General features: G+C 42.8%; 1 protein-coding gene across 1 annotated transcript in view; it reads left to right on the plus strand.

Annotated features, from left to right (window-relative positions):
- The window catches only part of FAM168B (family with sequence similarity 168 member B), a 305947-nt gene that overhangs the window by 155610 nt on the left and 123190 nt on the right, over positions 1-27147 (plus strand). The window lies entirely within an intron of this gene.

The following is a 27147-nucleotide window of genomic DNA, read 5'->3' on the forward strand; positions in this document are numbered from 1 at the left end:
AAGCAGTTTTCATTAGGAATATTCAAAAATCAACCTGACTGTTTTCCTATGAAAGCTGATATAATTAATCTTAGCATCAAAGCAGAGTTTTGTGAAGTGACGTGAATTTTTAGGAAACACTACTGAGGCAGAAACAAAAGGTCTCTCCAGGAGCAAGCAGAAATAGAGCTTATCTAAGATTGTATCATTTATAACAAGAAATAGTCCTCTACAAGGTGTTGATGTGTCAGGGTTAATCAGCCGTCTGTGCTTGTGTTTTCCAAAGGGTATCTCTCTTTTTGTAGGTTTTCAAACTTTTGATCTTCAACCATCAAAAAAAAAATCCTGAAGCCTTTCATTATCCACCAGTTTAACTCTCTGATGAGCCCCTATCCAAAGGCAAGAACAGGGGATGATGAAAACGAAAACCTCTGCATGTCATTCTGCAGGATAGGAGTGCCAGCGTATGAATGACCGATAGTGGGGGAAATGAATGAGATATGCACAGGAGCATATGGGAAATGTTAGAGCTGCTGGTGATCTGTGCAGTATTTATGTGCAAAACCTTGGAGTGTGTCTTCTGGATCAGAGCTTTACAAAATGTGTTATTTCAAACTTGAATAGCTCTATTTGTAGTGCACTGAAGCATGTGCTCTGCTTTCAGCATACGTTTAAGACCTTTCTCTGCTTGTCAAAATACTTTGGACTAAATATACAAAAGATATAAGCCTGCTGATTAGTATTATGTGATCTGCCTTAGGGACCCTTGCTATCACAGAGTCCTGACTTTAGGCTCTCTAGGTAGTGAAGTCACTGGTACCACAGAAACAAGAGAGGCCTTGACAAAGCCAGTTGTAGAAAATGTTGAGTAATTGTCTTTTTTTTTTTTGTCCCAGTAGCTGAGTCAGCTGCAGCTCAGCAGCAATTTGTAAAGACTGTGGTTCTGGCTTCAACATTTGCCATTTGTCCTTTTGTGGATCTGGACAGGGGGACTGTGATCCTCAACAGGGTCGCACTTGGAAGCAGTGTCAAAAATTCACTGCAGAACTCAGAAAAGGCATTGTGATCCCAAAAGTGGGCAGCAAGGAGGAAAGGTTGGGAATTGCTGTCTGAAGGGGATAAGGGCAGTTGTAGCATCGTTGAGCAAAGCGCTGTGCAAATGGATCTGCACTAGAGAGAGCTGAGGTAGGTTAGTGCAGAGCCGTGCTCCCCTTACTCTCTCTGAGGGCTTTGGGCTGCTCCTGCACGCTGTGGCTCCCTGTCGCTCCCGCTTTCCTGTCTGGAGAAATAAGCAGAACTTTTGTATCCCCTCCAAGTTCAAGGTTGCTCTTCAGCACAGACACTAATCAGGACGGTAGCAAGTCCTTTGCTGACTTAGGGTCAGACAGATGTTCTTGTATCCCATATGCAGAGCATCTCATTAAAAGAATGTGTCTGATCCCTGAAAAATAACAGCTTGGAAGAAGAGCATTACAAGTGCTTTTGGTCGGGGTGTTTGTCACTTGCTGTGTGTCATTACTTGCAATACATTAGAATGATGTATCCTGAAATCTAACTGATAGCTGGTTCTGGGCAATAAAGATTGATTTAATTAATGTATGGATCCTTGGAGTCTAATAACATATAGGAACAGATATCTTAAATAGTAAAAGGCCTCATTATTTTCCAAGCTATGCAAATGTCTTAAGTTTTACTGCTAGATTATGAATGTCCAGTTGTTTGCATAGGAAGAGACAGAGCCTGGATAAATTTTCGAAAATGTGGCTCTGAGCATTGATGCTAGAAAAACATCAAAGTTATTTCAAACCCTCAGTGGGGCAGGGCTCCTAGAGGTTTGGATTGTCTCAAAGTGAGCAATTAAGCTTGAACTGCTAGATTGAATTTTTAGAAGAATTGCTATGGGGAAGAGGGGGAAAAAAAATAAGTAACAGAGTTTTTGGCCTGTGCTCTTTGGTTGTAGCTCAAGGAAGACTGTGAGGTTTATTGATTGGTGTTTTCAGTTTCAAATTGCAAAAAAAGATTGAAGAGTTAATTTTACTTGTGGCAGGCAAGCATCAACCCCCTGCTTCTGTAACTGTGTGCTCGGGCAGGCTGCCCGGCCAGGCACAGGTCCTTGTCTCGCCTTTGGATTCCACAAGGAGAAGTTGCAGATTTTCAAAATATCAGATTTGGAAAAGCATTTGACATTTGCAGATTTACTGAAAATATACGGAGAGGAAAGGTGGTGTTGCCTGTGTTGCAAAATTAGGTTCTTTTCCTTGACTTGAGTTCTGCAGTGTTCCTTCTTTCCTTCATACACACCAGGTTTTTGCTGGGTTTGTGTTTAGAAACCCTGAGCTCCAGAGATGCCTGCAGGTGAGATAGAGGAGCTGAATGGGACTATCCAATCTCTTTCAAATCCCAGTGATTCATGTCAGACTTTGTTTTGATTTGGGGTGAAGTTTTAATACTTAGATTAGATGTGGTATGTTCTTACCTTACTTGTTAGTGAAGGCTTGTTCCACAGCTCTGTGTGATCATGGAGAAGAGGCTTCTAAATCAATTAGGCCTTGCTTAGGCATGACTTAAACAGTTTGCTGTTACTTGTGTAAATTGTTGCTCAGTTTATATGAGCACCTTTGAATGAATAAGAGATACGAGTCAAGGGACATTTTGTTTATACATTTTTGGCATTTTTAAAACAGAGCCCTCTGTCACAGGGGGTTGCCCACTCACTTTTCCTGATGGACAGTAGGAGGGAACAGCTCTCAGAGGTGTCATTGCGTGGAAACCCCAAAATGACACACATCAGCACAGAGAAGTTGTGTGTCAGACTAGGTCCTCCCCGGCCGAATTCTGGCTGACAGCGTACATGCAAGACCAACGCGTGTGGGGACAGAAGCCTGCCAGGGACTCCTGCCAGGAAGTACAGCCAAGTGGCAAATAATTCCTGCTCATTTCGGACAAAGTGTTTGATTCAGAGGCAGGAGGAGCTGGACTCTGAATTCTTCTGAGTAGGCAGCTCCTGTGTTGAAGAGATGGGAGTCTTGGAAGACATCTTTAGGCAGAAGATACTCATATTTATTTGTTCTGTAAGTGAAAAAAGAGTATTTCTATGACACTTGGAAATTCATGCAAAGGCTTTCAACTCAATTGTTCTCTAATTTTTTTCCCCACAAGTTTAGGTGGCAGGTTTCATGTTTACAAAACCGGTACATCTTCAGATCAAATACTTACCAAAAAATAGTTCAGTAAAATAACCCTGGCCTTCTGCAGAGAGTCATGGCAAGTGTCAGAATATTTTTTGATTTAACCAGTCAGAGTCTGTCTATAAATCATTTGATATGTAACTGTGCTATTTCACTTGGTGACCCTAGCAGTTTTGTTTGGGGATTTGTGGTTTTAAAATGAAAATACATTTTTGTAAATGAGCAGAGCAAGTATGGACTGTTTGTGGTTTTGTGGATAAATAGCAAACCTGATTTAAAACAATACACAGGAGAGTTGGGGTGGGGGGGAGGAGGATGGAGTGGTTTCAGGTGCCCTTTCACCTGCTGGTGAGAGAGGAAAGTTGGGAAGGGCCATGTTAACCTTCCTTTGTGCCCTCACTTGTTCTACCTTCTCAGCTCCTCCATTCCCCTATCGGAAGTGAACGTCCATCCCCTGTAAAACACAAGCAACTCTTGGGCTCTTTGTGCTCCCTTCAGGTGGAGGGTAAGGAGGAGCTGGAACAGAGGTCCTGTGAGGGCTGCTGGGTGGGTAGGGGGTGCCAGCTCTGGGTTGGGGGCTGCTTGCCCTGTCTGCCTCGCCTGGAGACTCAGTGTCCTGAGTCCTGGGAACAGGGATTTGCCCCAGACACCAGCACACCTGACTACAACCCTGCTGGAGTAAACTTGAGCAACAGCAGAGGCTTTGAACAGACAATTAGGAGTTAAGCTATCTATCAAAAACCTCTAAAAAGCACCCCTGGGGAGCTGAGTTCATATTAGAATTTGTGGGAGGAGCGAGGTTCTAGTTTATTCTTACTTTTGATGTATCAAGGATAAGGTTTAAGAAGAAATTAAACACTTTCTTAAAATAATGCCTTTAGTTGTGTGGGTGGAAGTAACAAATCTTTCAGCTCATAAAACTGATGCTTCATATAATTTCCTGATGTTCACTTACCTTGGCTGTTAATGGAAACTTGCATTCCAACATAAACTCTAATCATCCCACTGAAAGCGGCAGGAAGGATTTGTCCCTGGTGGCAGCCAGGGGCCATTAATGCACTGGCACAGTGGATGTGCACTCCCTGTCTGTTCATGTGTTTCAGAGCTATTGTGAGCAGTACAGTGCAAACTCTTCAGAGAAGTACAGCGGGGCTGGAGCAACGTGCTCCTACCCATCTCTAACTTAAAATAGACATGCTGCCTTGGAGGTCATGCCTGCTCCTGGGGTATTCACTTACCTTTGTATCCCAAATCAGAATGAAATGTGCCAGTAGAGCTCAGCACAAAGGGCTGGCCACCAGGTAACACCTTAGCTACTGAGCTCACCAGTGCTGAGGACTGCCACACATACAGATTTTCAGAGTCCTTCTTTCCACAGGCAGATGGCAGGTGCAGTACATCTGGGGCGAGTCTTCTTGACTGTGCATGTGCTGTATAGCTGGTCTGTGTTGGCAGCATGGCTGCTTCACTTCAAAACTACTGCAAGTGCTCCAAGCTGATCCTTGGCTAGCATTTCTGGTATGCAAATCAATACTCTGATTAGAGAGCTTATTCGGTACAGAACAATTCACTTGTGGAAGAGTCTCATGGCACCAAGCGTTAGCCAGAGCAGGGGAGCTGGCTGAGAGAGGAGAGCTGGGCACATACTGAGCAATCGGGCAGCAGAGAAACTGGAGAGACACAAGAACCACAGCACGGGAGTACATTGTGTGCCAGAAGGAAAGCTCTTGGGCAGACCAAAGGTAATGTTAACTGAAGAACCTGGGAAGCCCTGAATTTGATCGACCCAGGTCAGGGTAAAGCCGTACCTGTTAGCTAATACAGAGGAACTTGGGAGGATTTTTGTTGCAGCTGTAACATCAGGTATGGGGTCACATGTGTGTGCATATCTGTATACATATATATGCAAATGTGTACAAGTATACATATATATATACTAAAATCCAATGCAGAGTTTGTGCAGAGCAGGCCAAAATTTAACTTTCTGGTGAGGTTGCTAATTGTACTATATTGGTGTAAGTCCTCGTACTCTTACTGTAAATTGCTGCCAGGAATGAAACATCTTCTGTTTCCTTTCTTAGATGCAGCAAATTAAAAGCAAGATCAGAGTCACTGAATGCCTGATTTGCAAGAGAAGGCTTAACTGCTTGCTCCCAGGATTTAAAATGTATTTTGTAAACTTTCATCCAGTTCAGATTGAACTTAACTGATTGGGCAGTCTTGCTCTCCACCAGAACAGTGCAGTAAAGCAGATGGCTGGCCAAGGCACTGTTCCGTTATTAAACAGGTCAGTAAGGAGCCTAGAAAGAAGTGCACTTACAGCCTTTATATCTTACAAGGCTATATATTTTCTCTAAGATGAGGGAAAATTAATATGGCCTCTTTATTGGATGGAAAGGCTTTTCAATTTAACCTTGAGCTATTTCCCTTTACAAAGAAATCGCATAAAAGCAACAATGAAAAAATTTAATCTCCTTACACGATAATAGCAGAGAGATCATCTGGAGTTTATAAAGCATCTTAGTTAATGGGTTCATTTAAATAATGACAGGTTTATCCGCCCACATTGGCAAATCTTGACTTTTTTTTTTTTTTTTTTAGTATATGCATCCAGATTATTCCTCTTCAAGCACAGAAAGGAAGTGTCATACTGAGAATAATACAAGTACTCGCCTGTTTCTCCTTTGGCGGTCAAGATGGAGAGTCCCAGCATTCTCCCTGACACTTGGGTCCATAATTTGGGCACTCTCCCTGACCATCTTTTCTCTAAATCTGAATGTCTATGTTACGGCTGATTCATACTCCACCCTGAAGCGTAGCTGCTTTTCACTGCACCTCTGACTCTCATCAGGGCTTTGCCAACTTAATTCCTCCATTGTCATCTTCTCTGACTCTTGACAGAGGTTCCTACTGGCAGCCAGCTGAAGTGTTTCCTCCAGTGCGGTTTGCCAGCTGGTTCAGCTCCATAAACTCTCTCTCTGTGTCCTTCTGCTGGTTCCTTTTTATTTCTTTTTACCCTCCCCTCGCTCCCCCCAGCATCAACTGCTCCCCTTTACTTTAAAGGCCCTGCCTGATCTCTTAATGTCCTCATTATCACTTCTCTTATGCTGTCAAGACAGCATCTCCCTTTTCCGTGCAGCTATGCTTGGTCAACCTTAAACACATGTCCATGTGCCCTCCAGCTATGAGGCCCTTCACATCTGGAAGGACCCTCCCGCAGGCCGTGCCATTCTCCTTTCTGCCATTCCTTGCTTAAACCTTGTTTTCCTGAAATGTTTATGAAGGTTCTGCCTGCTGCTAACGCCACTGCTGTGTTCTCTCCTTGCTGCCTTGGCTGCTGTTTTGCCTTCAGGCGCTGGTGTCCTGTTGGTCTGTAAGTAGGTGAAGGAAGAGCTTTGTCACCGCCCTGTCAGCTCTGTGCATGGTTCTGTGGTCTTGGTCTGTCACCGTAGCTCCTGGTCCTACACTAATACAAATAATTAATAGTATTTCTTTTCACTGTTATCTGGAAATATTTGCCAGCTTTGTGGCATTTCTTGTAAAAGTCTAGCAAGCCTCGTGAAGCAAATCTTGCAGTAGGGAAAGAAAGCAGATTATCAATCCAGGAATAATACAATACTGTCTTATGTTGAACATGCATTTATTTTTCACTTGCTGAATAGATTAGATTTCTTTAGGTAGGGCCTAAATTTGCCTCAGCAGATACCTTATATGTTGTGAAATTCTCTGTCTCAGATGCAGGTGTTCACCAAAGCTGTTGGAGTCTCTGGTCTGCTGCTCTTTGCTTTCCCTAATCAACAGGCCTACTAAGACACTTGCTAGATTAATTAAAATTTGCCAGCTGGGAGGCAAATCTGTGCTTGTGTCTGACCATTTGGTTGGGTCTAATGTGAAAAGGAAAAAAAAACCCTCTTTCTGGTTTGTGAAAACTTGTAAAGACTTTCTGAAGGCTCAGGTTCACTGAGGGCGGCTTCTGGAATAATCCCCAGTACCTCCTTCAGGACATTAGGAAGCCTTAATACTTCACAACAGGATATAACCTAAGCAAAAATCTTGGTAAATGTTACATATACTGTAAGTGGTCTTGGAAGCTTCTCTCCATTACTTTTTCTTTTTTTTTTTCCGCCCCCCTCCTGTCTTACTGGTGCCATTAGTGGTAAAGCCAGAGCATTTCTGGGGGCTCCCACCAGTGCGCACCATGGAAATAGCCATGTACCACCACCCCGTGGCCTGAACCCAATGGTCTGAGAAGGCAGAGGTGCTGGACACTGCGCCCGACCTGCCTGATCTGCTCTGCCCAACCCTGCAGGTCTGCTGGAAATAAAAGATTGACTGAAGTGGCTGAGTCAGCATCCCCAGAGGTATTTAAATGACATGTAGATGTGGCACTTAGGGACATGGTTTAGTGGTGGACTTGGCAGCATTAGGTTAGTGGATGAAATTAAAGGTCTTTGCAAACCTAAATGATTCTACGATTCTAAAAGCAGCTGAGTTGCTAAATTTCTGATCACATTCCCAAAGCTCATATAATACAGATTTCTCAGGAGCAAATGCTCACTGTGAGAAAACTGCAACCAGTAATTCCAGTGGAGTTAAATGAGGATTCTGAGAGTGAATCCTATGCCGAGAATGATGCTCTGAACTAAATAGCCCAGGAGTGGAGAGCCCAAATTTGCTACCTTTGTTTTTACTGTTCTTTTGGCTCAGATTCTCCGTTTCTCCTGCATTGTCTGAATGAAGGAGTTGTTTTTAATAGTTTTGATTTTTTTCTTCCAAAACTACTTGGGAAACGTAATGGAAGAAAAGTTGAAATCATTGCAATACCAAAAACTTGTTTAATTTACTGCTCTCTTCATTAACATTATCTTGATTCATCATTATTAAGCTGTATCTTCCAAACCTCCAGAGTAGAAGGAAGATTTATTACACGTGGTTTCTTCCTCCTGGGAAGTCAAAATATGAGAGAACTGTCCTCTCTTCTGTGACAAGTTAGCAACATTCTATTAATGGGTGGATCACAAGTGGTTTTGCAACAGTTTCAGATCCGTGTGAATCTGTTATAGGCAGCACAACAATTGCTTCTATGAGATCCTGGATGGGGATATGGAAGCTTAGAAGTGTTCTCAGCGAGCTTGTGGTATCCACTTATTCAAAGCAGTAGCTGCATCCAGAATATGGCTTGTGACACCCGGAATTTATCTACAAATGCTGACTAAAGAAGTTATTTTATTTTTGTTTTTCCGGGTAAGATATTAAGATGAAGAGTGTCGTTCTGCCCTTTTAAGTAACCATGCTCTGCTGTAAGGAGCTGAAATCCGGTCTGAGGGCCAGGGACTCAGGCTGGAGGAGCTCTCAGGCCGATGTAAAGCAGCTGTTCTACTTCATGTGCTGTTATTAAACACCCACTGGTCTGGAGACTGCAGCGTGCACATCTCAGGTGACTGAACCCAAGGTTTCTCCTCTTTTCTCATCCATATGAGAGGAAATACCATTAATAAGCAAGATTATTAACTCTGTTGTGTATATTCTGTGGCCTAATGCTTTAAGACTTCATTCTCAATACAGAACAAGGTGACTAACTTGAATCCCAATTCTCCATGTCCCCAGGGAGTTCTCTGGCTGCCAGGCCACTCTCTTCCCATCAAGGCTTTGCTTCAGGAGCCCCTTGTAGCCATTGCTTTGGGAAAAATGGCCAACACAGGCAGGTGGGAACTGCTGTTGGATCATCAGTCTTTTCATATTGGTTCAGTTGACCAGGTTGCTCGTTTGTAAGCTTTTTGGAAGGGTGTGTTTTTCTACCACCAAACTGATAAATTCTGTATGCACTTCTGTTTCTTCTTCCCTGCCAGTTATAATTCATGTACAGAAAGGGAGGGAAGAGGGAAAAAAAAAACAGAAAAAAGAGCCTAAGATATGGAAAGTAAATAGCTTTCATTTTTTCTCAAATGTATTCATTAGTCAAAATTAGTCACTGAATAATTTACATGGATGATTCTTAGTTCACCAGTTGTCTGTGAGCAGTTCATTACCCACACTCAAATAGCAGATGTTTTGATTAGGTACATGAAATGCATCACAGCTGTGATCTTTCCTTCAGAATATTTCTCTGGTGTCAGCAGGGGCTTTCCCCATTATACCGGTAGTGGACCTGAATTAAGCCCGATATATATTTCTTTTGATTACAGAGCTTAAGCAAAGCTTCCTGAATTCAATGTGATCTTTCTGTTCAGCCTTGTGCCATGAACCATTTTTCAGCTCTTTGAGGGGACCAGTGGGGTTCATAAACCCAGACAGAGATGCCAAATCCTGCACAACAAGCACCGGTAACCAAGCTTGCTCTTCTGCATGACCTTTCACAGGGTCTTGATCAGTGGCCCATAGAGTCTTGGTAGATCCCAGGCTGAAAATCACGGGATTAAACCTTTAATTAGGTGTCTCAGAACCAGGCTCTGGATGTGAAAGCTGACAGCTCTGAATTTGGCTGTCAGTGTTGTTGTGGATACACTGTTTTAAGAATATGTTTTTCAGTTCTTTAGTCTTTCCTTTCTGCAAACAAGCTTTTCTTGCAACTCTTGATTTCCACAACCGCCTCTGGTTCATTTAGAAAGTACTGTACCTCCAAGGACAGCTTCAGTTGTCATTCCGCTTAAACCCTCTTGGGACAAAGTCTTAGTTCATCGTTGCCATGGACAAATACAGCATTCTTAGTGCGTTTATTAAGCCGAGAAAAAGGTGAAATCATTATTGTTAGTCTACAAACAAGAGTTAAATACCTATCATCAAATGTAAAAAGGAGTAAATATGGTATAAATTATTCTAATAGGTTTGCACAAAAAAGAGCAATTAAACTAATGCAGTTTGACTTCTTTTCAATTAATAATGTACCCATTCATTTCTACATTGTTTGGAAAGACTATGTGCAGATAATATTGTCTTCTGGCCTAATTTTTTTCATGCAATTAGTTGCATACATTTGCTGACAGGCTAATTTATGAGCAATTGCTTTAAAAGCAGAACTATTTTGCATTTAATTACATTGGGTTGTAATCCATCTGTTGACAAATTTGTGTGTTTTGCTATTTATTTGCTAATGCATTCCACTACTCCAATATGATCAGTCATACAAGTTGAATATTTTTTTGATTATATAAATACCATAGGGTAATTAAGGGGCAGATGTATGTCTGCTGGGAATGACTAGTTGTGCTATTTCTACACCCCAGTTGAACCTTTTATTACTGCTCTGTGGAAAGTGAACAAAACTATGATTAGAACTGGAGTTGTGTGGCTGCTGTTTCTCAGCAGCTGCAGCAGGAGAAGGTAGGGAGGAGTTTATCCAACAGGGCCCTGCGATGCTGGTTGTTCCTGTGCAGGTTACCCCTAAACCGTCGTGTTTCTGAGCAAACCAATACTCTTGTAGTGGGAAGCAGAGGGCAGCCTGGGGAATGAGGCCAAGCTTTCTGGATTCACTGTTTTCATTACTCTGAGGAGGAGGCAAGGTGAGCTGGGTGGAATGCTCCCTCAGGTGAGGTGCCTTTGGACGTGGAAAGCAGGAGCGCTTTGGTTCACTCAGGTTTCTTGCTGGATTGGTTGGCCATGGATGCCTGAACTGAGGGTGCGGTGTGGGGAGCGGCGGCTCTTGGGAGAATGTGGTTTCTCTTGGCAGTTACTGCTTGGGCTTACTGAAGGACAGTGGTGTTTGGGTATAAGAAATAGCTTTTTCTAATTCCCTTGAGAGAAGAGAGAGGTATTGAGCTGAGTGATTTCAAGACAGGTGTTGGCACTTGGACTTTGTGTCATTCTTGGGGGAAGAAACAGGAAGCTCCTGCGGGTGGAGGAGCTTGCTCGCTTTTGTTCCTTTGATGGGTAATTCCTTCAAGACCAGTTGAGTTTAGATTGCTCTCACAGAAAGGACAGCAACAATTGATAGATCTTAAGACAAAGTCTTGGAAAAGTCAGTTGCATGTAGACACCCCATAGCACTTGACACAACCTAGTGGGACGGTGGACAAAGCCTCTGTCAACAAAGCACTGTCATTCTTTCCCATATTGACTAATTACCCCTAAGGAACCCCTTTTGTTTGCATGATAATTTGAGGTGAGCTGTACTATCCGGGAAACTGAAGGGCAGCATCATCTGGCTCTTGACAGAGCTTCTAAGACTGTTCATTTCAAGGCCCATCAAAACAGCTCTAGAGAGTCCCATGAAAGAGTGACAGCAATAGTGACAGCTTCTTGTGTATCAGAAGCAAAGATTGAATAATGTGCATTGAAGCCTTTTACAGTGGCAGTGCCTTTGTAGATGTGCATGAGCATACGTACACTCCAGCAGGTTAGTTTGCACTACTGTGGTAGAAGTACCACAGGTGTACCACAGGTGTACCACAGTGTGAAGGTGGGTGTTTGCACACGGGGTTTGTCTGTACTTGGCTTAGGTAAGGACACACATCAGCTTTCTCAGCTTCTGAGTGCGATTGAATGGAATCTTGCAATTACCACATTTTCTGGCAAACAGTTTCTGACTTTGGATTAAAGACAAAGGTCAAATTAGAATTCTCTTTGTGTGTTGGATTTTTGGTTTTGTTTCTTTGTGGTCTTAAATAACTGAATATCTGTGTCTCCTGGGTATTGACAGCTGGCAGCTGTACAGATTATGGAAGTTCAGGCATCTATAAAAATATCAGTTCCTTTTGAAGTGCTTTACAGCATAAATTATAGTTAGATAATATCCTCAGATGACAGTATCAGTCTGAAAAAGGATTTTCTTTCACCACCTCCTCCTGCTTTTAATCTAGAAATTAAAGACAATAGGAACTGCAATTATCAAAGATGCCAAAAAATATTCCCTCTTGGGGGTTTCACCTCGAAGTTCTAGTTTCTGCTCAGCGTACATTGGGAAGCTCAGTTTGTTGTTAATATGCTTTTGTAAAGCTGTCTAACAGTCGCCATGAAGCATGGTGGGAATGGAGCTTAAAGGAATGGGTGGACACTTTGTGAAAGTCAGACAAATAAATTGCATGCTTTTTATTCTCCAAAGCACAGATTACTAGAATTGTAACTGACTGAATAATTCACAGTGATTAATTTGAAGAGATTTTACAGGTTTTCAGTGTTCTTTGAAAATCTGGACATTTAAGCAGAAGTATGGTTTATTTAAACATATTTCAGTGTAATTGTTTGGTCTTGAGACTGCTAGCAAGCAATTGTCATTTGAAATATCAGTGTATAGACAAATTCTGTGATATTTTTGCCTTGCATGATAGGGAGTTACATGGAGATGGTTTTATTGCTTAAATTGCAAGTCACATGCTTGATAATATTTGCCTTTCTTGCCATTTTGGGTAACTGTATCAAACAGGGAGAGGAGATGGCATCATATAATTAATATAAGTAGCAGGCTGAAATGTGGATTTTGTAATTGGATTTATTTATTATTGTTATTTTTATGGTAGTGGTTCCTAGTTACTGTTCAGAACAGGGAGAGTGACTGTGTGGGTGTTCCATCCTAAAAGTCTTCCCTGCACTGCCTCAAATCCTACTTTTCCTGCCATTAACATCTTAGCTTCTCTTTAGGAGCAATTTTCTCATTGCAGTTAATAATTGTTTTGGATACTGTTTTGTCCTGGTAAGCTGAGATGATTTTGGAGAGCAAGACAAAGATTATAAGAACATTAACCCTGCCCTGTGCATCTGAGAAAGTTACTGATGAGCAGAAGCCATTGGGAAAACCTACAAACCTGCTCATGTCTCTGTGTCCTGTAGGTTTATTGGGGATCAAGAGCTGAACTCATATACCATTGAAGGGCAGGGGAAAACAGAAAAGAGGGAGCTGCTCTGAGATTCGGTGTGTCAGCCCATGTCCACACTCCTGCTATGCCAGCTGAGGCTGTAGGACTTTAAAATGTTTAACACACTGCAGTTTTGTGTTGCATTTTCCATTTCAGAACTGAAGATAAGCATTTTCTCCTGAGATCTCTGATCCCAGCTGAAAAAGTCCAGAGAGAGTTTGTAAAAGCAGAAGCAGGGGAATTCTGAAGCGTTATGAGGCTCATCTGAAACTTAATCACTGTTGGCCCTGATTTTACATTCAAAATCCAAATAGCTGCAAAAATGAGTGTGGGAAACAGCAGTGTTTCTATTCCGTCTTTCATCATGAGATCCTAGTGCCCTCCAGAGTCTAACTAATAAAATCACTGAGACCAAGATTCAATAAATGGGCTGTCTTCCCTGAAACAGATGGGATTATTTTATGGTGTGGAGCTTGGACTTTCCCAGTTGTCCTATTAGCTGTCCAGAGTAATTCAGTTCAGATGACCAAGACGTGGATGTTGCAAATTTTTCCTGAGTGGAAATAAAGAACTTCTTGATCAAACAAGGATGGGAATTAATTAATGAGGAGCAAAGTCACAGATCTGCAGAACTGTGAGGAGTTAGGAAGTGATTGCATTGTAGCTGTCTTGTTATTTACTACAGCAGCAAAATTTGGGCCACTTGGGGTAGGAGTGAGATGAGGAGGGTGTTTATAGCATCAACTTTAGACATCCAGCTGAAGCACAGTTTGGTGCTGTTAGCAGATGTTCCCTCTGGAGTTGATGGAGGGACAGGCACTACCTGTGAGCTGATCAGATGACAGGAGTTAGGTGGCACAATTACGTTCTTCATTCCTTTTCATGGTTCTTCATTCAGCCAATTCCCATCTGCTCCTTTCTTCAGACTGGCTTTGCAGCCACAGCTGGTGCGCCTGGGGCAGCTGCTCGTGCAGTCAGAGCAGCAGCACTCAGGGATGACGGGCCGTGGTTGCTCTCGGTGAGTGTCCCCTCGCTGCCACTGGCTCTTTGCCCCCGGCTGCTCCTGGCCCTGGTGAGCAGCACCGCCGGCGGAGATCGCAGCCCAGCCCTGCACGGCCCGGGGGGCTGCACACCAAAGGAGGTGCTGCTTTGTCCCTGATCCCCGGTTGTGTACACACGCACTTGCTGGGGCACCACCTGCCCAGCAGCTCAACTGCCTGGTAGCAGGTAGCCGGCTCCTCGGAACAGTTTGTTACGAGCATGAGGACACTTCCTCTGTGACGTACAGCTTACTTTCTCATTACACTTTAGAGTAAACATTAACGTCTAGGAAAAAAGAACAGATTTTATCTGCTCCCAAGATAAAACATAAAACAAACATCCATGGCTCTGTAATGCCAAGACATTTTTAGGATGCTTTTCAGAAAATGTACTTGACTTCAATCATTCTAAATCTATTTTGTAATTACAAAGCCATTTTATGTTCCTTTGAAACCAATTCTAAAGCTATTCCACAACCATACTGAAAATGTCTTAGGTACAGAATTTACACAAACATTTATTTCAGTCCTGTCTTTTTTTTTTTCCTGTGTTGATAATCTTTAGAGTAGAAAAAGGGGTCTTTGCACAACCTGAGCTACCCTTGACCATCTCACCATGGTCTTTATAAAAGACTGCTTGAAGGAGCCCCATTCATCTGAGCAGTGTTAGTGTAAAAAAAAAGGGAAGGGAAGGGAAAGGAAGGGAAAGGAAGGGAAGGGAAGGGAAGGGAAGGGAAGGGAAGGGAAGGGAAGGGAAGGGAAGGGAAGGGAAGGGAAGGGAAGGGAACCCACTGCAAAGTTTTAAGACGGGATGGAGTCATTAACATTTCATTTCAGCTTCCCCTCTGGCACAGGCCATACCGATTCAGTGAAGGTTCCTTTGTGCAGGTGAGCAGCAAAGGTTTACTAGACCACAAAGTTTATTGCTGGCTCTAAGGCTTCATCAGCGGGCTGCAGGGCGTGACAGGCTGGTTCGCTTGCTGGGCAGGGGAAAGGTCTATTCTCTTCTGTCAGATGGTGATAATAAAAAAGACAAGATTGAAAACCACTAAATGGGCCACACGCTTTAGGAATATCAGTGAGGTTTGGATCAGCACACTTGCCTATTATTATTGTATTACTTTCTCCTTGACAATGCTGTGTGAGGAGCATGATCAGATTTATGAAACTGTTCCAGCTGTATGTAACGCTGATACTAAGTAGGTTTTCTTTGACTACGAAATATTAATAGCACTGACAAAGCACAGATCATCTCTCTATTAGATACAGCCTATCTCAGACAAACCAAAGTTTTATTTAGAAGCAGCTGTGTTAAAGTACAAATCCATCATCAATGTGTAGAGCCAGGAACTGAATGATGTGCATTCAGAGAGCGACCTAGTTGTAGTGTATGTAATGCCAAGAAAAGAAAATAGCAGAGAGGAAGGTGGAGAGCTGCTTCTGCAAGTGTGTACTGTATTCACAGTGTGAGAGCGTATGCACTGAGCCAAAATCATATGTAATTAATTATCAAGTGTTGTTATGTAAAGCAATTGGAAATAAAACTGACAATACATTAAAAGTGATATGATACTGCTACAGTAATCGCTGTGAAAGCAGAGGAAAGGATTGTAAACCAATGCGATCTGGTTCTGACTTGAGTGGAGTTTACATCCCCTGCACATCTCTTCCCACTCCCAGGTTTATGGGAAAAGCAGCTGCATAGCTGTTCTCTCACCGCAGTCTCATCAGTACTGGCTTTCAGGTTATTAGTTCTCAAGATTGCACTTGCGATGATTCAGCCTTTAAGATGTGGTTATTGTGCCTTTTATGGGTGAATGGAAAAAACCCACAAGGGTTAGCTATGTTTCTTTTCAGTGAATTCCTTAGCAGAAGGAAAAATTCAATGATCCCCCTTTCTGAGAATGTGGTCAGACAGATCAATGCATTTTCTGGGTTCTGTTACCCTGCTGAGAATTTATAACAGAGTTTGAAGCCAGACCACATCGGCCCTTCTAGCCAAGCATAACTTACTTAGGTAAACACGGCCACACAGTCTCGCAGAGTTTCTGGATTGTCACTCTCTGCAGGGAGAGAGTGGCACGTTGTCCCCTGTCCCACAAGAGAATCAATCAAAGTTGTAGTGCGTCTGTGTGCGGAGACACCACCTGCTTATGGGCCTTTTCCCCAGTTTGGGAGCACTTTCTGGGCCAGGGAGGCTGGGAGCCATTTACCCCCTGCATGAGAGGGATACAGAGTGCCACGGTGGTGATGATGTGATGAACTGATAAGTGATTGATATGATACATTGACATGATGAATGATGAATTGATTTTTTAATTCTTTTTACTACAAATCTGAGCTTATTTTTTCCTTTTATACCAAGGAAGGTATGATTTTGCTGATGATTTTTTTTGTACTGATATAACTAATTACTTAATCAAGGGCTTCTGCCTTCTGTTTAGAGATAGCTGAGATATTAAGAGATCTCATTAATGCCTTTAGAAACACAGCAAGACTTGAGAAACCCATAAAGATGTATTTAGTGGTAAAAATTATTCCATGATAATTTGTCAATTACAGTATTCTATCAGATATCAAATGCTTGAGATGAAATCTGCTCCAGCTGGGAGAAGGATCCATTTTCTGTGCTTTTAGACGTGTCTGGAAAGAAAATGCCTTAACTTAATTTTTTCTCATGTTTGCTGGGTCAGTAGTGTTTGGGCTATATTTTGTATCAAGAGGGTTTTGTGTAGGGCTAGCAGATGGTTGATGGGTGCTACCAGCATGGTATAGACGTAACCTGGTGTCTTCTGGATTGGTAAATGATGCCATTTAAAGTACTTATAAGTAAATGTCGAATACTGGTTTAGAGAGTCATGGAATAACTCAGGCTGGAAAGGACCCATAAAGTCATCTGGTCCACCTGCCCCAAAAGCAGGGCTAAATCATTTAAAAACTTTAATAACAGAACCATAACAGAAAGTGACTTACAACACCATCACAGTTTTACTCAATGTTTCATTTTCATGTCACTTCTGTGTACTATAATGTTCATTTTCATTGAGAAAAACTGCACAAATGAAAATGTTCTAAATTTTTCCTGTTATTGAGCTACTGAAACTTTTCTACCATTATTACTCTTTCAGAGAAAACAGCATCTATCCTTCTTTGACAGAGGGGTATTTGCCCATGTTCAGAGCACACAGATTTAATAGCATTTGCTGGTTCCTGCAGCTGAATATCAGATTCATTGTTTCTTGTCTAGCTGCACCTCTGGCACACGGACAGTCCATCACTCACCTCCCCAGGAAAGGGGATCAGCTCCCATGTCTGTCATCACTTTGCAAGAGACCAGTTGCCCCGCGGGGGGACCCACCGCGCAGTCCCCTGGACACATCGTGGGGCCTTGTCTTTGTAAGAGCTCCACAGAGAGCAGCTGGGAGGGTAGGCTACAGAGTCGCCATAAGCATCTGTTGTACATTAAGCCCTTCCTCTGTTGTGTGTAATATGCGCATACAGGGTAATATGCTGATTTGCTTTATTACAATTTCTGTCATTTTATCGTATCTTACCAGTTAATGATATAAAGCTATAGTTTCAGTGACGGAGAACCCCATGCTCTGCCTTTTCTCTTGTTTCAGTAGGAAAGCTTACTGAAGGAGGACTAATGAAAATTATAGCTATTTATCCACCAAAGCTATGAAATAATACATTATGATTCCCAAAGTGCTGGGTTACTGTACTGTGACAAATAGAATAGTTTCCTAAGTACCCTTGAGTGAGAACAAGTGTACAAAAAGGAAACTAATATTGGAGATTTATTTCTTTCAGTCACTTAGTTGCCAATAGAAGGAGTTGTAAGTAAAGTTTATATTTCTTAAATACCTGTCTGGCAGGGGGGTTTAAAGGTGCATAAAGCAGGGGGGTACTTAGAACCGATTGTGTCTGAAATGGAAGGAGTAATGAATGAGATTTCCACACAGTGAACATTCCTTAAGAACTATGTCTACAGCTGCTCACCTGGGCTTTTCTCAGCCACTGGGCCCCGCAGCAGGACACGCTGTGCCCCTCAGCCATGGCCTCCGGCTCTGTGCTGTGGTGGCACTCAGCTGTTGGGCACCCGTGACAGCTTGCCCATCGCTTCTGTCAGTCTTCCAGGTGATCTTTTGTTCATCTGCTTTTTGTGCCCACGGCAAACAGCCAACCTTTAACAGGGTCACACCAGTCAAGTCTGGGCTATTTCACTCTGATGCTGGGCTGGGCGACAGCAGCAGCACACACATCAGCACAAGCCTGGTGCCATGGCATGTGGAGAGGCTGCTGAATTGGAAAAATTTCCACTCTTCTTTGTTCTGCATAAGTAGCATTTAGGCATCAGGCACTATATAAAATGAATAGGAGCAAAAAGCAGGATTTGTGGAAGACCTGGCTCTCCTCCTTTCCCCAGTGCAAGCAGGCCATGTGAAAGAGTGACTTGGGTGCTGTTGGCAGCAGGGTGGCTCCAGAAAGGGTGCTGCTTGCAGCATCTGCTCAGTGGCTGAAAGATGGATAACACATGGGACAGAGCAGCTTCCAAAGAGCCATATGGGCTATAGGACTGCGGTATCCCAGGCCCTGTATCTAGAACATGCATATGCTGAGGGCAGAAGTAGGCGCAGGGGCGAATGAGAGGTCATGTTTGAGGTCCTTCACATCAGGAAGAGAGAACATCTGGCTTGGCTTTGTCAAAGACTTGCTTTATTGTCTTGGGCAAATTATTTCAGAGCAGAATTTATACTTTTCCCTCCCACTGACTCTCCTGATTGCTCCCTTGTTTTCTGAGATATACCTAAAGAGGCTAAGATTGCTGGATTTGGAGCGGGTACCTGTAGAGCTGTTGGCAGCTGAGCAGGAGTTCCTAAGTCCTGTGTCTCAGGACAGGTCTGGCATGAGGTGTGCGCTCTGTTCCCTGCTGCAGAGCCAGCAGGAACCGCCACATTCCGCTGCAGGGATCCCAGCAGCAGAGCACAGTTTGTGCAGCACATCACAGTCTGCCCGGGGATGGGGAGAGCAGAGCAGTACAAGGCCAGGTCTGCATTCTGGGTGCTAGAGGTTCCTCAGAAGAAAGGCAGTGTAATAGTTACCGTGCATTCATGTCGTATTAATTGTGTCAAGTTAACTGTCTCAGCAAATTAATCTGTGAACTGATCATTAATAACTCAATTCTCAAATGGGTGAGCAAAACCATAGATAATGAAGTTCTGTAGGCCTCGTAATTCAGCCCTGATGCAAATCCAAAACTCATTCATGGAGTAAGCCCTCTGCCTTGTGTTCACCAAATCAGCTATAGAGAACAACAAGGTGATGTCTTTTGGTTTATCTAACGAATTGTCTGCTTTGAGTTATCAAAATCTATATGCTTTTATACCACCTGGGGCTAAAATCAGGTCATCTGAAATCAAGAAGAGCTTTCTCATTATTTTCAAAGTAACTTAAAACTTCATGGACATGTAGAGAGGAACCCCATTCTGTCTAGTCTCATCTGGCCCCAGTTATCCTAATCCTCCCTGCTTTGCAGACAGACTCTGGCTTCTTGTCCTGAAGGCACTTCCAAACTTTCCATCATGTGAATATAGACATTCAGAGTTGCAGCTGAGCAGTTAAATTATATGAAGCGCATGGTCTCTTGTTTCTTGATTATTTTTAATGTACATGGTATGTTTTTATAACTGCCACTGCTCACCAAGAACATTGCTGAACTGGCCACCTGACTTATTTTCCTCAGCTGTTGCCACTGTTTTTAGGGCATGTTAGTGTGCTCGTGTAGTTCATGTTGTTCTTTTCAGCCTGTACCTTGTTGCAAAGGTGATAATCAGAATTAGGAAACAGGTAGTCTGTGAACAAACAAACATGCTAATAAGAATAACATTGCTACTCTGAACTTGTATTTGTTGCACATCTCAAGTCTTACTTCTCTTAAAATGCCTACGAAATGCTTGAAGTCTAAGCAGCTGATGAGCTCTGACTCCCGCTCATCTTTCATTTTCTGGTCTGTTGTTTGTTGCTGCCACCACCGTTTCCCCCTGCATAAGTGGACTGAAAGCCTGCTGAGGTACAGAGCTTTTTCCACCGTATTTGGTGCTCAGCCTGGGTGAGTCACACTAAAAGCAATGTTAAAAAATGGTGATCTTGGGATTACAGTGTTTTAAGAAACATTAAGCAGTACCCTCCACTCTCCTCTGCAGAGGACTTTCAGACAAACTTTTCAGTGAGGCACTGAAGGGCCCTGGTCCTTGTCTCCTTGTGACTTGCCAAGGCAGCCTTGGAGGCAGAAGCTTGCACGTTCCTGCGCGTTAGGAGGTTTCTGACCGAGGGATCTTTGTTTTCCGTGCACACCCCCGCCCCCCCAAGTCCAGTAGCTGGAAATGAAAGTGAAGTGAGAGAAAGTACTTGCACCACTTGCACGATGAGAGAAATTAGTGATTTATTTAGGGGTTAAATAACTACTCCAGTCACTTCAGATCAAGGTGAGATGTCTAACTGAACAATACCATTGTAGTTTGATCGCAAATGGATAGGTCTGATACAGAAGTAATGTGGTGAAGTTCTCGGCCTTGTATATAGTATATCAGAGGAGTGCTCCTTCTGACCTTAACATCTAAAGAAATGTCCCTTCTCCTTTACCCTGTGGATCTGTGAAGCATTCAACCAGATGAGGAGAGATAGAAGGCCTGGGAACCAGGTCTTTGATAAATGAGATCATCTCCGTCCCTTCCCTTTGACCTGCAGGTAACTTTGTTGATTAGTGACTCTGACATGTGTCCTGGGGTTTTTTTTCTTAGTAATGGAGAAAAAAAAAATTGGGAATCAGTTCCTGATGATGACAGTTGTGCAGAGTTTTGAAATAAAACCAACGGTGTGTGGCTGAACCTTCCCGATAAGAAGTTATTAAAAAAAAAGTAATAATGTCTTCGTCACAGCAATGAGGAGATAAATTATATGTTAAATGGCAAAGCACAGCACTGCATATTTCATGCTCTGTAATGACTTAAGAGTTCATCATGATAAATGTTATTAAAATAGGCACCAAAGGAATTAAATGTGATGCTCTGCTACCTGTGCTGAGATCTCTTCAACTCAGTTCTTGCTGCATTGCCTTTGCATAGCCACTATTCAATATCACTTTTAAAGAACGTGAACAGGTAAAAAAGTAAATCCTTTATGATGAAAGGCTACACAATTAACAGGAGGAGAAGGGGAGTTGCCTTGAAGCTTTCCCACTGCCTATAAAAGAGCTTTAGCTTTTACACAGGTGGCATTATTTTTAAATGTCAGAGCTGGGCTTTGTTCCCCCTTTTAATATAAATGTCAGTGGCATTTTGCTGGGAAATCTTTTTGTTTCACCTACTGCTTTTATAAATTCAGACTGGCTTTCAATCTTGCCATCTACCTTTGTATATTAGTAACTCTGACGAAAGTTTGCATCAGGCTGTTGGTTTGTCATTTTTTTTTTTTAATCCAAAAGCCCTGAATAAAACACAAGCGGTGGACCAGGCATATTCCAAAAGATCAGCAACAAGGTTTAGCATGAAGTGGACAAGTGCTGTAGTGACAGTGGGGTGGAAATCAAGTGCCATGAACCCCCACAATCCTAACCAAGGCAGAGAGCTTCATTAGCACTTGGGCCACTGATTAATTATATTGCTGAGGAGAGGAAATAGAACCAATAGCACTTTCATCCAGAGTGGGTAAAGAAGGTGTGGGTAATGGAATTCCACAGGGATAAGAAATAATCAGAAACTGGTATATACTACCCTACTGTGCTCATAAGTGACCTAGATCTTAGCTGTATAATCTTTGAAGAAAAATATGATGGTGTTAGAAAACTGCTCCTTTCCACCTGTACTTCCAGATCCGTTGGCAGGTGTTCCGAAATACCACAAGGGCAAAAAAAAAAATCACTTTATCCATCATTAGTGCGTTAACTCTCTGCATTCTTTCTAAGACTATTCAGAGCCTTAGTACCTTCAGATGCTTTTGTAGCCACCATTAATACAGAGTAATTCACCACTGGGAAGGCAGGAGTGGAAGGTTGGAGGAAATTCTGGGGAAAATATCCCCATCTGCTGTCCCTCAGCATCTGCCCAGGGTACAGGGCGAGGGGGACCCTTGGTCTCATTCAGTAATGCCGTCCCTTAGGAGCTGGCATTACCCCTCTCATTTGTGTATATTTTATGTTTTTAAAAATAGTGTCTCAATTTTTTATGTAGGTTTTTCCCACCTAAAAATATAGTTTATTGCATTTAATGCAAATAGGTTTGTCTAATCTGAAATAGCAACAACTGCATTTCTGTATGAAATGGATTTGGCAAAACCTGCCCTTACGCAAGCAGATTTCTGCCCTACCTTGCTAATGCCAACGGTTTAACTTCCAAAACCCTCTGAGGTTCAGTGTTATTTATGTCATCTCTAAATGATACTAAAGTGGCCAAAAGTTCTCCTATCTCATTCTTCTTCGAATAGTTGACTACTAGCATCTCAAGACTGAAATATATTTCTATAAAACCTTTTTAAGCTGTCTGTAATGATGCATAAACTGAGAAGTATCGTTCTAAGGATTTGCATGAAAGCCCGCTGTGTTCATGGTACATTGCCTCTGAGTTACAAGGTTTTATAGCAGATTTTTAGTGTATTCAGATATTTAAAGGTGTTCAGCTATATTCTGTCAGAACTTTTGGGGCATGTTAAAACTCTGCTTTTTCACATCTTAGAAGCTCCCCTGGATCTGTTGCTCCTGAGAAGCCAGCTTGAAACCAGCTTTACAGAGGCTGCAGAGGCTGCACAGCTGCTTGTGCTGCTTTACATTGTGAGCAGAATAGCCCTGACACACACACCTTCATTCTGTTACTTGAATGAAAGTGCTCCTGGTGTTCTCAGTACTATGGTATCAAGTGCCCTTCTGGTGCAGAAATTGCTGCTGATGAGCACAGGGTCATCATGCCAGAGGCAATTAAATACCTTAAAAAAAACAAACAAACAATTAACTGGCTCCATCAATGTTCCTTTATAAACTTCTAATGCACCTAATGGTTCAGTGTCCAACTTCAACCCAAAAGTCTCTGTTGACTTTTCCCTCCTCCTCCTCATGTTATGTTTATTACAATTTCACGTTCTTGAAGATAAAAAAAGATTTTATGCTGCTTTTGGGAAATGGGAGATGAAGGCAGAGTGCCAATGCTTGCTGACCAAAGTGTGCCCAAGGTGTCAGCCTTGGCTCTGGGCTACAGCTGCTCTGCCTTTCAGGCAGGCCTAAGAGCATGAGCAAACTGAGATTCATCTCATGTCCTCACTGAGTAGAAATGCACATGTGCTACTGCAGGTGAAAGGAGACTCAGGTGTGTGACATACAGTATTGCAGATTAAGAAGCCTAACAGCTCGCTCTCCTGTCCTGTCTCATCCTACGTGCATTCTTCCTGTCTTAGCGGTAGCATCATGTTAGGCCAAACAGTCATCCACGCATTTCTTTTCTGGACAGTTTCCTAAGTATTAAAACAACTAGGACTTGTTAGGTAGCAAAGCTCAGGCTGGCCATTCAAACCTTTGATTCTCAGAATTGAGTGAAGATGAGCACCAGGTTTGGTTTTCAGCTTGCCCTCTGGCTTAGTCTGCTAAAGAAAGTACAGATGGATGGTGAACAATGTTGCCACTGTGATTTGAATCAGGACATGATTAGCAACAAAAACCAGGCTGTCACCCCAGGGATGCTCTTTAATCCAGCTCCAGCAGGGCTCTGAATAAACTGTGTTGCACCAGAACACCTCCTTCTGTTTGACGTGGACATCAGGTGCCACTGAGTTTAACGAGCTCTACTGAGCTTTACAAGCAAGCATAAATATTAGGGTTGACGAGCAAAGACACATCCCACAAAGCAGATTGACACACATGGTCATTTGAGGTTGTGCAGATATATAAGGCTAAGAAAGGAGCAAAGGAGTACGGATCTAATACTCTTAAGTATGAAACCTCACTTTTCCATGAAGACAGTGGAGACATGAGAATAACTTATGGCATCTAGGTTTTAAAGCACAATTTATGAAAATAAATTGACTGAGAAGTGACCATTGTAATTTGCACACTATGGTGTGCTTTTGTTTGATTTGGGACCAGATGCTGATCCTTAGTTTAAGTGTAAGAACTCGGGGAGATGCCCAATGTGGGATTCAGTGGGATACTTTTGCATTAAGGTATCAACAACTGAGAGTGACCAAGTCTGTTGGTTAAGGTACAATTCTTAATCGGAAAGACTGGTGTTTGCTGATAAAGGGTAGTTACACTCATGAGCTTTTTTAGTAATGATAAAAGTGATGAAAGTGAAAATATAACAGTACACAAGGAGTGATTTTGTTCTCCGATTCTCGTAACATGGCTAGCTGCCAAACTCCTTGCAAAAGTGGTGCTGCCAAGGTGTGTTGGCTTTTGCAAAGCAAAGCCCAGGATTGAGCTTACAAATGCCTGATTCACATGTAGTCTTTGAATGTGTTGAACAAAAAGCAGCTCTAAGAAATTGCTTGCTGTAATTCAGGCTTGGCTGAAAGGCTTCTGTGATTCAAATTTGACTACTTCCCATAGCCAGTTTTTGAAAATGACGTTTACTGTTAATTCATCGTCTTTAAATATTTCTTTAGTAACTTTCTTCTTTGCCTTTGAAAAAATCTTTGATCTTATGAGTTGAAAATATAACTGGCAATATAAAAATGGAGAAGCTTATGATGTTTTTATTAACATAAGTTTACTCAATAACTTTGAAGGCTGTTTTTCCAGTCTGGGAAGGAAATATGGTGCCAGTCCAACTGCATCTCGTTTTTCTCCACTGATGTTTTTTCTTCCTCTGTAGCAGTTGCTGCAAGTTAGAGTTCCTGCTTGTCCCAGTTCCCTCTGCTCTTCTTGCATCTTCCAGCAGCTATCAAACATGCCACGTCATCCCACCATCTCCTTTCAATGTATTTATCTCATATTGCCTCCTTTTTCGTTGCATCAAACCTAAGCTTCTCGGATGCATTTCTTATTATTTTCTCTTTTTATTCTCTTACTCTGTTGCATTCCCTCCATTCTGCCCATGGTGGCAGCCTCGGTGGCCTGTTTTGCCAGTTTCTTACCAGATGCTACCCAGAAGCACCTCACTTTCTCTTGTTCTCTGTGGTGACGTAAAAAACTTTACTAGCAAATGGAAATCCCTTCTTGAAAAACAGATGAAGAAAAAATGGCGTTTTTTGACTGGCCTCTAAAGTATTGTGAACTCAGATTGTGTTTTTGACTAAGCCAGCCACCTTGTTCTCCCAGACGTCTTTGATGCCAGTATTCCCTGTGCACAGGACGGCTTCGCTTTGCTTTCAAATTCTGTGCAGTGCCGCTGAGAGACATTTCTGTACCAAAGATCAGGACTCCAGCCACAGCTGCTCTGGCGAGTGCCAGGGCAATTCAGTTCATTAAATAAGATGTGTAAAGTTTTTGTGTTGCATGAAGCTTGGTAAGGCAGCTTCTGGTAAAGTTTAAAAGAGAGACATGGAGAGATACAGGGACAAGAGGAAGGTGTTGAACAGATTATTAGCAGACTTGAGCCCAGGATATACATGACAAAGTCCAAACAGCGAGTTGGAAATGAATCTTGGACACTGCTGAGACCTTGTCCCTTCAGCACTGCAGTGCACATCCAGCAGAATGGGGCTGTGCCCCCAGCGTGGATCCAGCTCAACAGGTGTAGGCCTCGGGTAGCCAAAAAGCTTCTGCACCTTGGTGGGGAGTTGGCCCATTTGTTGGCTCTGAGATTTACAGTAGAGGATCAAAGTGGTGGGGAAACACCTATTCCCTCTCCCACCACCATTTCCTAACCATGGGTACTGTCCCCTCAGGGACTGGGGCCTGTTTGGTGCAAGGTGGGAAGGGAGGTCTGTGACCTGATGGCCGGGAGCATGGAGGGGGCAGGTGCCCCACATTTCAACCGTCCTCCTGATGAATTAAAAAAAAAAAAATCCAAGAAGGATGATGTTACGACCCAGGGAAGAAACTATTCTATTGAAGCAAGCCTTGAGCAGGGAAACACTCACACCTTGTGGGGTTCCACGTCACTGGGCATATGTAGAATGAAACATTCAATCTGCTCACAGGATTTGGGCTGAGAAACCAGTGGGGCTAGAAATGTTAGAAACGGGTCATAATGAGATAAGTTTAAAGTAATTGTCCAGAGAAAAGAAACTTCTTTCCATTCACTGCCCTTCCAGACACAAGAGGCCCATGAACACTGCCCTGGGACAGGGATGCAGGGCACGTAACGTGCTGCGCAACAGGCTGCAAACGTGCCATTCAGGCCTGCTGTGCTCCAGGGTTAATTTAACCTTCTGTAGACCTGGCTGTCCTAAAGTACAGTTCACCTTCTGCTTCTCTGTGGCTTTCATTTTGAAAGAGGGAAGGAGCGGGGCAGAAAAGGAGGAACTTTGTCTCAGAGGATCTTCTATGCTAAGGCTGAATATTTTAACAGAATTTAACTTTCTGGCCTGTTTTCTGGGAGGCAGTGAGTGAATCATGATTAGCTCTGCTGCAGGCTGAGGGGACTGAGTCAAAACAGACCAGAGGGAGAGATACATCAGGAGGAGAATCAGTGCTGGTCAGCCTTGAGCACCACAGCCGAGGAGCACCATTAAACAGCTGCCAAGGACCATTCGCTCTCCCGGATGCTCTTCCATTTTGCTACATTAGTTATGGTTTCTGACAACGACCTCTCTTGATCCAAAGAACTTTTTTGGAGATAAATTTCTCTATTTAAATTTCATGCATTGCGAGTCTACTCAGATTCTGTCAGAGGTTAGTTCTACATTTGACTGACTTGCTTTAAACAAAAATAGTCCTGGGAAATTGACTCCTCCTTTGCCAGGCTGCTGTAAATGGTAGGTAATGGTAGGAAAGGAATGAAGCTTTTCATGGGAGTCATGATGCCAGGAAAAAGCAGCCTCACTTTTCAGGTCTCACACACAGGTGTTGCAAAAAACTAGTAATGGCTGTAAATAAAAAAACTAATCAATTGTTGGGAAAGCTGAGGACGTCTTAACCCACACCGTGTTTAATTGCCTTAAGCAGACAATCCTCCCACACAGTAGTCAAGCCTGGTGGGGGATCTGGAGAAGAGGCAATTACCA

Source organism: Columba livia, chromosome 9 (genome assembly GCF_036013475.1).
Source record: "Columba livia isolate bColLiv1 breed racing homer chromosome 9, bColLiv1.pat.W.v2, whole genome shotgun sequence".
NCBI lineage: Eukaryota > Metazoa > Chordata > Aves > Columbiformes > Columbidae > Columba > Columba livia.